Genomic DNA, 13,958 nt, shown 5'->3' on the forward strand with positions numbered 1-13,958 from the left:
ATATTACATGGGAAAATAAATATGGTAAAAGAGGCAGGTCGTTACAGTTTGGTATTAGAGCCTAGGTTGCTAGGTTTCATAGACTTTAGAGTGTAGTGGAAACAATACCAGAGTATAGGAAAAAGGATTTGAGGTTTTGTTTAGCAGTTGGAGGCATGACTTCCGTGGTGGTTTCTGTGTCTTTCCTGGGGTGAAGATTTCAGGAAAGTCATAGTAAACTATTATCGGGTTGTGTTTATGAATTGTAGAATTGAATCTTGAATTAAGATAGAAATGTCAAGGTAAAGGGATAATATGAGTTTTGGTTAGATATGTAAATTATAAGGATGAGGTCCCTAAGCCATGTTTATTATCTTTTCAAGATGGACTCGGGTAGTGGCAGTGCTCATACGAGCAATAGTGAGGGTGCAGGGCCCTGAGGTGCAGGCGGAGTTGATTCAGATTGGCTCAGCAAGTCATGGACGAGATTGCATGGAGCTCCGAAGAGTAGGGAGACCCGTTTGGAGGTCACAGATGCACAATAGAGAAATTCACCAAGATGAATCCTCCGACATTTTCAAGAGGAGCAGACCCTATAGTCACTGAAAACTGAATGCAGGAAATAAAGAAAGTTTTGGTAGTGCTGCAATGCATAGCGAAGCAAAGGGTCTTATTCGCCACCTATAAACTGACAGGAGAGGCTAAAAGATGGTGGACTATGGTGAAACTGTTGGAGGAACAGAAAGCGGTACCTATAGCTATGACGTGGTGCCGTTTTAAAGATTTGTTCTTCGATAGATACTTTTCGGCCACTATCAGGGAGACCAAAGTGGAGTAGTTTCCAAATTTAAAGCAAGGACGACAAATAGTTCAGCAGTACGCGGTGAGGTTTATAGAGTTGTCCCGCTTTGCTCCGTACATCATACCCGATGAGGCGAAGAAGGCGAGGCAGTTTGAAAGAGGTCTGAGGCGAAAAATATACAAACAGGTAGCGGTGTTGAAAATGTAGAACTTTGCTAAATTGGTAGACAGAGCAGTTGTGGCTGAGGCCAGTGAGCGGATGGGTGCAGAGGAGCAGGGACAGAAGAAGAGGTCCACGCCTTCAGGCTATTAGAAGGGATCTATTCGGAGCCAGTGGAGGAGAGGTAATTATGGCAGGGAACAGAGACAAGAGACGAGAGGTCATGAGATTTAGGGTATATAGATCTACCCAGTTTGTCAGACATGTAGAAAGAGACACTTGGGAGAGTGTTAAGCAGGGAGAGGCGTCTGCTATCGTTGCGGTGTATCGGGACATTTAGTACAAGATTGCCTTACACCACCTGGTACTGTACCTGCTCCCAAATCACACCGGGGAGGTTATCAAGTGCCTCGTGGAGGCTAGCAGAGGAATGTGGCCCCGGTGAGGGTTTATGCTTTGATGACGGGAGACGTGGAGGCTGTAGACGACATCGTGATAGGTACCATTACTGCTTTATCATATCAAGCTATTATTTTATTTGATACAGATGTCACCCACTCTTTTGTGTCTATAGGATATGTGTTAGCCTTACAAGGCTTAAAATCTTGTTTTGATGCTAACAAACAAGTGGAACTTAACATATTTGGTTAAGTGATATTATTTCAGAGCTCACATATGTGAAAGCAAGGTCAAAGTGCTCACAAGGATCAAATGAAGCTTAAAGAATCAAAAACATGGTTTTAAAGATGATATATTAAAGCTTAAAGAAAATGAGGACATGGATGATTTGTTGAGAGCCAAAGAAAAGCAAAGCAAAAGAGCCAAAGAAAAGCAAAGTAAGAGAGCTCAAAGAAAGACAAAGCATAAAGACTCAAGTACCTAGAATATGAAAAGTCTTAGAAGTCTTTATGTAAGTACTTTAATATTTAAATATCATTTGAAATATTTTGAAGCTCTTTTAGGGGTAATACATGGACTTAGAGACCTATTTTAAAATTTCAGAAAATGTTTTATAAAAGAGCAAAGAAAGAGAGCGAAACAGATTTTGGAAACTAAAAATAAAAAACCAGAAAATGAATTGTTCAGAAGACCAAAGTCACTGCCCAAAAGTCTAAAGAATTACTTCTAGAAGACCAAAAATTAAGTTCATTCGTCTAAAGATTTATTGGTAAAACTCAAAAATAGGCAGAAGCATATCAGAATACTGAATCCTGACTTCAGTCGTTTGAACCCAAGACTTCAGAAGTTTGAACCCCAAGATCAGACGTCTAACCCTGTGTCCAGTTCAATATTTTCAAAGCATTAAGGAACTTCAATTGTCTGAACCCGATACTTCAGAAGACTGAACACAATTAACGATCGAAAATTTTAAATGTTTTAAAGTTTAAATATCAGTTGCTTGTGTCCCAAAATTTCTAAAACTTGGAAAATACTCAAAGTAAACTTGGGCAACACAAAAAACACTTTTGAAAGATTATAAATACATGGTTTTGCAAATCAAATCATAACCAATAGCCAAGGAATTGAAAAATCTGTTGTAAGTTATTGTTCTCTCTTGCTCACATCTTTTGCAAGCTGATACTGCTGAATTTTTGAAAGAGCTGATCTTCCTAATCTAGTCCTACTGCTGATATTCATTTAAGAAAGGAATTTGGTGAATTCTAAACTTGAACTTCAATTTTATTTCATATTGATATTTCTACATTGAAGTATATAGTGTTTGAAATTATACTAATTTGCTTTATGTAAGAGTGTTATTGTACGCAACTTTTGTTTCTTGTTTCTTGACGATTCCAGGATTGTTGGATCGTTGGCTAAGCATGAGGTATTTCTTAGAGAGGTGTTGCTTTAGCCTATTGAAGGAGTGACCGAGTGAGGGATATCACTTGGAGAGGTGGGCTTTAACCTACTAAAAGAGTGTGTAATAGTGTTGTTCTGCCCGGCAAAGGAATTGGTTTAGTGAATCCTTTGGTGGTTTACAAAAGGTGAGGACATAGGCTAGGGATAAGTCAAACCTCGTAAAAACTCGGTGTCACTCTTTCTTTCCCTTACTCTCTTTACATTCAGCACATATAAACAGCGTGGATGATTTAATTTTCTTAATTATACAAACTACATAATTTGGAAATTAAATAAACTTAAAGTTCAATTTTGATTTGGGATTGCGAAAATCAAAATGGAGTACGTTGGTTGATCAAAACTTTGTGGAAACCTCAAAAGGAAGTACGTTGGTTGGTTAACACCCAAAGACAAATTAACTAAAGAGTTTATTTAAATTCTGAGTTGTTTGGGAATTGAGTTGTGGTTTGCATTGAAGGAACGATTTCATATATACAGGGCTTGAATATAAATCATATACTCAACACTACATACAACAAAGCTGAATCTATCAAAAGTGCTGCATCTTGATTGATTGAATATATTTTGTTTGATTGAGTTTTGTTTGATTGTTTACTTGAATTGTGTGGTTGTGCATTGAAGTCTTTAAAAAATTAAAAGAGGTTAAGAATTCATTTAAGGAACTAAAAGGAAATTTTTATAACCCAATTCACCCTCCCTCTTAGGACTACACCTTTGTTTTCAATATGTTAAATTGTCGGGTGTTGAGACACAGTTATTAGATGTTGAATTGTTAGTAGCAACATCGATAGGTTCAGTGGTGAGGTGTCGCAAGGTGCTTAGGGGTTACTCAGTAGAAATTCAGGGGAGAGTATTGTTGACTTTATAGGTCATAGCCGGTTTTGATAATGACAAATACTCTTGGTATTTAATATCTGTCAAGTTTGTGTGCAGGTTCATAATAACAAGATCATTTGATGGCATGTGAAGACTTGAAGATTGAAGACCCTCAAAACTATCTTCATTGTTGTAATTTATATTATTTGGGTCTATAATAATATCTGCATGTCATGCATGTAGGATTCGTAAGCTCAAAATGACCATAGGGACTGAATGACTTAAGGGCACCCTTCGGTCGACTGACGCCAGGTTGTTGGGCATACTTGAAAAGACCTTAAGTCCCAACACTCACCCAAAAATCATATAATATATAGGAGTGTTTAATCTGTGCTAAAATTGAACATAATTAGGAAAATTTAGAAAGCTCGGGCGACCGAACCCTTGGAGTTCAAAACTCCTTGCGCGGCCGAACTGTTGAAAAGTCAACAGTTGACTTGGGCTCTCGGGCGACCAAACCATTTTTGTGCGTACTGTCCACGGGCGCCCGAACCCCTCGAAAGGGACATTCCACCAACTTGGGTGACTGAACTATTTAGTTCAAATTGGCCCCGGGTGACCAAACACATGAGTTCGGGCCACCGACTGAAGGGCAGGGCACCCGAACCTACGAACAAATGCTACTAACTTTAATTCAGGATGCCGAACCAAGACACGGATGACTGAACTCCTTTAAATTACTTTTATTATTGTATTTGTTCAGGTGACCGAACCTTGATTCAGCCACCCGAACCTCGGCAGGTTAAAAATTATTTAACCATGGTAAAATTGGGTTATGTGGGGTTAATGGCGTTTAAACATTTTGAATCTTTTCTAATAATTACCAACATGTCCCAAAACGGTTATATTTTTAACCCTGTCTATAAATATGGGTTCATTTGCAAGATTAGAGATAGATTAGCCAAAATAATTAGCAAAAGTCCTCTCTATCTCAAAATCCCATTTTGCTCAAAATACTCTCAAATATTTATTCCTTTGATACATCTTGATATTGTGAGAGTTTATTGAGTGGTATTGTGTTTATTAAATAGTGCTAATACTCCCAATTGATTGATTGATTGATATACCTTTCTTGGAGAGTTTTAGCTTAGGTTTATCTCACAGATTTTCATACTATAAACTTGTGTTGGGATAAGCTAGTAAGCTTAGGATATTTGCATTGTTATTGCAAGTGTCCAATAGCTTGGATTTTTATTGTGCAAATATTTTCCAAACAAACAAAACATTTTCAAACTAGTATTATGCGTATTTCATTGAGGAAAATCTTCTTGAACTAGTTTGAATATTTGATTGATATCTTTGGAATACTGATTTGCTATTGATTTGTGCTTTGCTTAACTTCCAAGGCATTGCTTGTTTAGAACACTCTTGAGCATATTAGTGATCATATTTTGTTGAGTGTTATTTGCACGTATATACACATCACTGAGCTTACATTTACCTACATTGTTGACGTGCATTTGATTGATTAAGTATACTACGCGTATCTGGGTACACATTTGCTTTACATGCAAGCATAATCACTATACCATTTCGTTGTATTTCAAATACTGTTGTATTTTTAGGCACGGGCCTGAAGAGGGAGACTAGCCTTTTGAAATAGTCCCAGATTGGCTTAGACCCGATTAGGAAAGCTAGGTGCTCCATCTTGGTAAGACGTGTTGGTTGAGGTCAGCCCCTTAATTGACCTGGTAAAGGTTGAGGTCAGCCCTGTGCTAATTGACCTGGTTGTATTAGGTGCCGCTCCACCCGTTAAGTAAGTCATTAGTGGAATCCTCGGGCTTGCGAGCTAGAGGCGGGGACGTAGGCACAGTTGACCGAACCTCGATAACATATCGTGTCTTTTTATATTTTTGCATTTTATATTTACTACACGTGTATGTTATTGTGTGAATGATGTGCATGATTTAAATTCTACATATTATACTTATCTGCGCATTTGGGTAGATAAACCTAGGGTGTGAATGTACTGTTGTTGAACTAGTTTAACTAAGGAGAAAAAGTCTTGAATTCCAATTCACCCCCCCTCTTGGGAATACACCAAAGCTAACAAGTATTACCAGTTGAACTAATTGTGTTAGATTTGCATGGATTCAATGTAATATTTGGTATGGACTAGCTGGCTACTAACCATGCTAATATTGAGTGTCATTTGAAAGAGGTGATTTTCAGACCACGAGGAAAGCTAGAATTCAGATTTGTGGGGTCGTGGGTGCATTCCCTACCTCAGTTAGTGTCAGCCATGCAAGAGAGAAGACTACTTCTGTACGGATGTGACCGGTGCAAACTGCAAGTGCACAGTATCATAGTTTTATAATATAATGATGTGTAGAGTATCGTCCTCAGGGATTGATGTCTTAATTTTACCAAGTACCGAAATTTTACTAACCTTGATTTTATTTAGAAAAATTAATAATTTTAGACTGCAAAATTTAAACAAGGCTACTTTAAATAAACTATTCAGGAGAATTTAAAACTGGATACCGCGTGTCAAATTGATGATGGTGAAAACTTCTAGGAAACCGATTTCACCTAGTTTCTCACTATGCTTTACTCATTTAGCTAATTTAACTTCGTTTTCTCTGTTTGTTAGCAAATCGCCAATTTTTCCAAAAGCCTCTTTCGATAGTCAATCGGAACCTATTCTTGTTTATTATTTAACATAAGAGTATGCAAATTAATAACACAAGAACGCAGTAAGACCCTCGATTTTTTATGCTATGTAGGTTCATACAAGTCTTTCGATCTCTATATTTACCTACGCTGAATTATCCAAGATCTATCCTATAATCCCCCCTTTCGGTAGCAAATCACAAGACTAAAATCATTTAATTAATGGCCAGTTAATTAAAAGCATTAGGCACAGAATAACTCAAACAAACATTAATGAAAACTATTTCAGATTAGCATCAAAGAGCAAGTATAGTTCGAAACTGGCTACATCGTTTTCCTAGAATTCAAAAATTTAGTTCATTCCAAAAATAAAATCCAACATAACAGATTTCACCATATTTTCTTCAATTTGGAGCGTACGGGAAAGATCAACACTCGCCGCACCGCCGTCGCGCGTCACGAACACCTCGAACACCGCCGTTGTTCACCTCCTTCCGATTCTGAAAAGATAGTATTTTTGCGTGCTTCCAACTCTCCTTTACTGGCTGTGTGTGTATCCCCGCAGCCCACCCAAAAGAAAACCACAAGAAAGCTCCCCAAAAAATAATTTTTCCCAGAAACTTTATGTGGTTTGGCCTCTCTTCTGTTTTCACCAAGAAAAATCTTTTCTTTTCTTTTCTATGGTCCGGCCTCTCCCTTCTCTCTAGCCCCAGCGCACGCTGCTCTCTCCCCTCTCTTCTTGCACACCACACTCTCCCAAGGAAACCCTCCCTTGTTGACTTTTCCATCCTTTCCTTTTGTCCTTTCTTTCTTTGCTTTTCTTTCCTTTCTTTTTTTCTTTCCATTCTTTTGTCTTTCCTTTGTATGTACCCAGCGCACACTACCCTTATGAGATGACCCGGCTGCATGGCTGGGTCACATCTCATTTTTTGATTTTTTGATTTTTTGATTTTTTTTTTCAAAGGTACATGAACTGCCCTCCTCTTTCAAGCCCACTTTCGACCCTCTTACAGCTCGTAACTCTCACAGATTAAAACATAAAAGATGTAGAGAACTTTTTCAGATTTTCCTAGAATTTTGAATCATCTCGATCAGAGCTCGTATGAGAAAGTTATGTCAAGATTACGAAGAATTGTCGAAAAAATCCATAAAACGGTGTATGCTAACTTCACGTCTGATTTCGGCCTTGATGCTGTCAGTATTTTGCAAAACACAAAACACAAAAATTGTATATTGTTTTCTTATCTTTCTACAGCATCTTGAATCATCTGAATCAGAGGTTGGATGAGAGAGTTACGCACAGATTGTAAAGTACCATCGGTTTTTTTTTTTTAGCTTCCAACAGTTGCTCTGCAATAAAAAAAAACCAAAATTTCATACATTACTCAATAAAACCCAAATTTTATAAATAGAACACAATGTTAGAATATTGAGAGTAGTTAGGCATTTAAATACAAAATATCATTTGCAATGCATGAATTAAAGCACCTAATTATGCATTTTAAGCGCGTAATCAGGATGTCAGGGGTTCATGGCTTATGTAAAGGAGGGGACAGAAAATGAATTGAAGCTTGTCAGTACACCAGTGGTTAAGGAGTTTCGAGACGTTTTTCCAGAAGAACTCCCCGGATTGCCTCCCGACCACGAGATAGATTTTTCTATTGATTTATTTCCAGGGATGGCGCCAATCTCTAAAACTCTTTACTGAATGGTTCCAACGTAATTGGGAGAATTAAATGATCAGTTGCATGATTTATTGAATAAAGGGTTTATCAGACCTAATATATCGCCCTGGGGAGCTCCAGTGTTATTTGTGAAAAAGAAGGACGAGTCTATGAGGATGTGCATAGGTTACATGGAAATAAACAAAGTAACAATTAAAAATAGGTATCCTTTACCCCGTATAGATGACTTATTTGATCAGCTTCAGGGTACACGGGTCTAAATAAAAAACACATTTAGGGTTAGCTATTTATATGTAGGTTTGAATTATGGCCGTTGTGCGTGCTTTAGTAACTTAATATTTGAGAATCGAATAGATTTTCTGCCATTTGCGAAACTTATCGTAGTGCTTCAGTCGATTGAACTGAATATTCGGTCGCCCAAACCAATTCCAAAGTGGCAATAGCCATTTATGTTTGGAACTTAACAATGGCAATAGCCATTCGATCGATTGAACCTGAGGTCGGTCGCCCGAACTCCCTAATGCCAGAACAGTGTTCATACTATACTTTGGTCGAGCACTGTGCCTTAGCCGCTCGAACATCCTAAAGTATGAATTCCTTTATGTTTTTCATTTCAAAAATTATTTTAGCCTTTTGAAATAACTTTTAGACTTGTAAAACTATTTTCCAAGAATTAAAAATACTTAAGGTCCAACTAGGTCACCTAAAGTTTTGTCACAATAATAAAGTGAGATGTACTAACATGAATTCTATTTTACAATACACATAACAAACTATTTAGGTCACCGTGTCCTTAAGCTTGGTCTTCATCCAAGCTTCATGTTAACAACCATACATGATTGTCGTGTATGTTTCATGGCTTTCCATTTTGCATCTTCCATTATGCTTTAATACTGTAATACCTGTATACACACTTAATGGCACAATTTCATGCCTCAGTTTATCATTATCAAAACGGGATTAAGACTTGTTAGGCCAACATGTACCATGCATGCAAACATTCATGAATATGAATAGAATTTGAAAAGGAGAAGGATTAGAAATTGACCTTGTGGAAGATTACTTACTAGACTGTAGATTAACTAGGGACCTCTTTCTCTAATCATACCCCAAGTTCTTCCAACAAGGATGAAAGAAAGTAAATTTTCTTCCCTTTTTTCTAAGTAACAAAAACTGTTATGAATTCGCTATTTCTCACTCAATAAGGTCTCCTTGCCCCACTTGGATGTGTCATAATCTCTCTCTTAAAAGGTCCTTTTATAGACCTCCAATCGAATGGAGGAAAATACTTCTTTGAATTTGAATTTTGAAAATTAAAATTTAAAAAATAAATTCCAATAACTATCATACTGTAACGACCTGCTCCTTTTTCACATATATATTTTTTTTTAATAAATAAATTATCATCACATCATACATTCTAACTCAGCAGGTTACAATCCACCTGGACCCGTGGGCACCAGGGATATATCAAAGCATAAAGCAGAAGCCCTAGTAGCAGAAAATATACAAACATGTACATCTCAATACCATATACCACAATATAACAGAGTTACTACAATCACTGTATTTTCATATATATACATTCGAAAAATAAAACTTAGGGACATTTCCCACAAAATCTAACTATCCCTACAAAACTTACCCTTCAAAAAGGGTAGATAGACAATACTATATCAGCGGGACTTTTCCCGCTCTCCTATCCGGGGCTCCTGAAAAGTTAATAAGATTTAGGGGTGAGACACCTCTCAGTAAGGGAAATAAACTAATACCAATGTGTGGCAACATGAGTATTATGTGTTCTATATATACCATACATAACATATTCAATACTGTTTATCAAATCTGGGAAAACATACATATATATCAACACATAGCAGAATATATTGCATTTTCATAAACATATCTCATCTCATACACTAATAATAACATAAAACAATCCTAGTAGGTTAGCTGGCTGTTGTCATGTATTACCCCCACATGAGTGGGTTATGTGGCTCGAAGGCGGGACCTGACAATGGTTGGCCGACCACTGCCAAGTCAAACAGTAGTCTGTAGGTCCGATGGGTCTACCCAGACTGGTCCGTACACCAGGGGCGATAATAGCACACTTCTTGAAAATAACCACATCGACCATCCAATCTCACACCACTCCATACAGCGGCGTTAACACAGATATCATGATCACGAGGACCATGGACACATAGCAACGGTACCGTGCAAGTGCTAGCCTAGACCAAGCCAACCAGGTTCTGATATCATATACATATACTAAAATCGTGATACATGGATAACTCATATCATTAATTATCAAATCATTAATATCATTTTTCACATATACATATATCATGAAAATCATCGGCCCGTACGCCGGCAAATCACATAACATTGCCCGTATGCTGGCAAATCACATAGCTCGGCCCATACGCCGGCAAATCACGTAACACAGCCCATACACTGGCAAATCTCATCCACATAGCACGGCCCGTACGCCGGCAAATCACATATATATATATATATATATCTCGGCCTGTATGCCGGTTTTCCATCATAGAAATCCATATCGTCCCCATTCCCAAAAAAACAGTATTTCACAACATTTTTATGCTCATGCCACACTAAATAAATTTTCCACGTATTCAACATATCATCATTTTAACAGTATTTTCCAAATATAAATCATATATATAAATATATTTATTTTTCCTGAAAAAAGATGCTACATATATATACATACATTTTCTCAAAACAAAACTAACTTAGTTTATTCCCTTACCTGATTCCTGAAAAGTCCCTAAGAAAATCTTCCCCGTACCCACAAGGTTCTTAACTCAACACCCTGAAAATGAAAACTCGCAGAATTAAAGTTTAGTATTTTCGAACGTACAACATTTTCTATAACTACCACTAAGTCAAATTCGACTTAAAAAGTCTTACCTCAACTTAGGGATGATTCCCAACGTTCCTAATCAACACCCTAGAACTGAAAATTTCCAGTATTAAAGTTCAGTATTTTTATGCGTATATCACTTTCTTCAACTGTCAAAAATCCAAATATTGAATATAAAACCTTACCTCGGATTTGGGATGAAATCCAACTTCATTTCTCTGACGATCCGCTCCGGCAGACTTGTAGAGAACTTCGCCAGGAGCGTTGTGGTGGCTTCGGTTTGTCGATCCGGCGTAAAACTAGCCCGGAATCGAAGAGAGAGAGAGTTGTAGGAGAGAGAGATAGAGAGAAAGAGAGAGAGTGCGCACACGCACACCCAAAAATCCAATTCAATTTGGATTTTGACTTTCAAAGCTTCTTGAAAAAGCTTGTGTTATTCTATATATATATATATATATATATATATATATATATTTGTTCCTTATCATATTATTCATTTTACTTGTTAATTTAATTAATTAATTTTATTTTATTATTATTATTTTTTTAAAATTTTATTTTATTTTTTTCCCGGTTACTACACATACACTAACTGCCAATGTCATAACTTGACATGTGACATCATTGGGGAACATGACAAGCCCAAATTTACTAGCCAATCGTTTGAAGACAACTCAAAAATTTAAATTTTGGTGGGGCGGGTTGCCTGCCCGTGGGTGGTGCCAAACACTAGAAATAGAGGAAAGGTCAACTGACTGCTTAGTGAAAAATTTTGTTTTCTCTAATTTTCTTAATATTTTGGTATCTTCATTTATGTGAACTTATTTGATCAAAAAATGACTATTGACACAATCTTTTGAGCTTTTGACAAAATTTGTATATAAAAGCTCAAATAGTCTTACTAGTATTCTAGGAATTTTTCACATTCTTAGAGAAGTCAAGATGTTGATTCTAGCAATTGAGAAATTTCAATGAGAAGTTCTTTCCTTGATCCTAAGAAAAATTACCCATATGAATAAGGCCTAGAGAATGATTAAAAAATATTAGGAGGAAGAAATTCAACTTAAAGAAGGGAGATATGAGAAAGCCTAATTGAAGCCATAATTTTGTCAAGCTTCCTAATTAAAAAGTCATCACTCCTTTTGTTAGACCAAGTGAACAGATGACCTGTAAAAAAAACATCTTGAAGACTAGTAGCTTTTAAACAACACTTGAAGTTCTTTAGTTGCCTTGATATGAAGAGAAGAATAGAGTTAGACCTTGTGGTTAAGGGTCTTTCATTCCAACTGTGTTTTGATGACAACAACCCATTAGCAGTTTTTTAAAGTTACTAACCTTTTCTTCTAGTCTAACTCAGTTGCACTGAACGACTCCAAAGCAAGCAAGTTTCAAACCAGCCAAAAGCAACATATGACATGACCAGAACTCGACCACTCAAACCAAAACATTCATGGATCCTACATAGCAAGCACATGTTCTAAGTTGAGTGTGAGAGTTAGAGAGGTTGTTTCTGTAATCCTTTGTGTATGGTGTGACTCAAAAGAATAAGCAATAAATGGGCAAATCACATACATATCACTAGAACATAGGCACAATCCCACATATATAACAAGTCAAGTAAAAATACACAAGATGTCTAAAACCCTCAAAAGTATTTTATTAAACCTAAGACATCTTGAAATAGATCAAAGATCATTTTCTAAAATAAAGATAAGAACCTTTTTACTTCAACACAAACATGGTTGAAATGAATTTTTGAAAAAGTAAAAGAGGCCTCGTCAATGAATACAGGGTCTTGTCGACGAGAACAACACAGACTCTCGTTAACGTACACAGGGTACTCGTTGACGAGAAGATATGGAGAACACCAAAAAGTTTAGAGCACCTTCGTCGAAGAATACAAGGGATTTGGCGACGAAGTCTGCACACATTTCGTTGACGTACACAGCGTACTCGTCGACAAAAAGAAACCGAGACCTACCAAAATTCAGAACCAGTGACTTGACAACGAACACAGGGCTTCTTCGACGAATAAGCTAAAGGGCTCGTCGACGAAGGCGCGATTTCATCGACAAACGTCGGGCTGCAGACTTCATTTAATGCGGCAGAACGACTAGTTTCCTTCTTGTCTCATATCAATAAATGCCCAACGACTCTCTAGTGCTCAGATCGCCCCTTTGGTGTCTAAAATAGGTCTTTTGCATTAACTTCAAATGTGTGAAGCTTACTAGTTATTGAAAACATTCATTGTGCATTTACTCTAGGGTTTCATTGTGCAACCACTTGCCCTCTTGCTCTTCTTTTATTTACACTCCATTGAAAAATAGGATATAGTGTGAGAATTACATTGTGATACTCAGCTCAAGAGGAGCATTTAGGATTGTATCTACCTCTCTTCCAACTACTTGTATTGTAAGGTTCTTTGTGAGCCATTATAAGGTGTCTCTAGGTGAGCAACATTGTAAGAGCTCTTTGTGAGCAGCGGATTGTGTAGGCTTCTCTGTCGGAAGGAGGCTCACCTAGTGGATTTGGGGAATCCTTGAGTTAGTCTCAAGGCGTGGACGTAGGCGCTGTGCCGAACCACATTAATATCACTTTGTTAAGTGTCTCTTCTCTTTTCTCTCTTGTATTGCTTTGCCATTACCATTTGGTTGATTTATACACTGCGATTTTTGTTCTTGCCAAGAAATTTGTGTGATTGCAGAAAATCTTACATATCCTCGAAAAACGTCTATTCACCCCCCCTCTAGACGCATATCCGGGCCAACAAAAAGGATTTTGAACTCTCAAGGACATTGTTCACAGTATTTGTTCGCATCGGAGGAGTTCATGGATGAACTTAATATACATGAGTGAACACCAATTTGATACATAGATCTACCCATCCATCCACCTGTGATCTTGAAAATGTTCATGTCTAGCTTTCTTTTCTAGAGTAATGACCATGCTTTATGCAAAAAAATAAAAATAAAATCCAAAATGGCTTAACTTGTACTTAGTCTTATGAAAGCATGCTTGGGGTATATATGATCATTGGAAGTATAAGTTATTTCATAAGTTCTGCCTTAAAACTCAAAAAATAATTGAGTAAAAC

Source organism: Malania oleifera, chromosome 12 (assembly GCF_029873635.1).
Source record: "Malania oleifera isolate guangnan ecotype guangnan chromosome 12, ASM2987363v1, whole genome shotgun sequence".
NCBI classification, from domain to species: Eukaryota; Viridiplantae; Streptophyta; class Magnoliopsida; order Santalales; family Ximeniaceae; genus Malania; species Malania oleifera.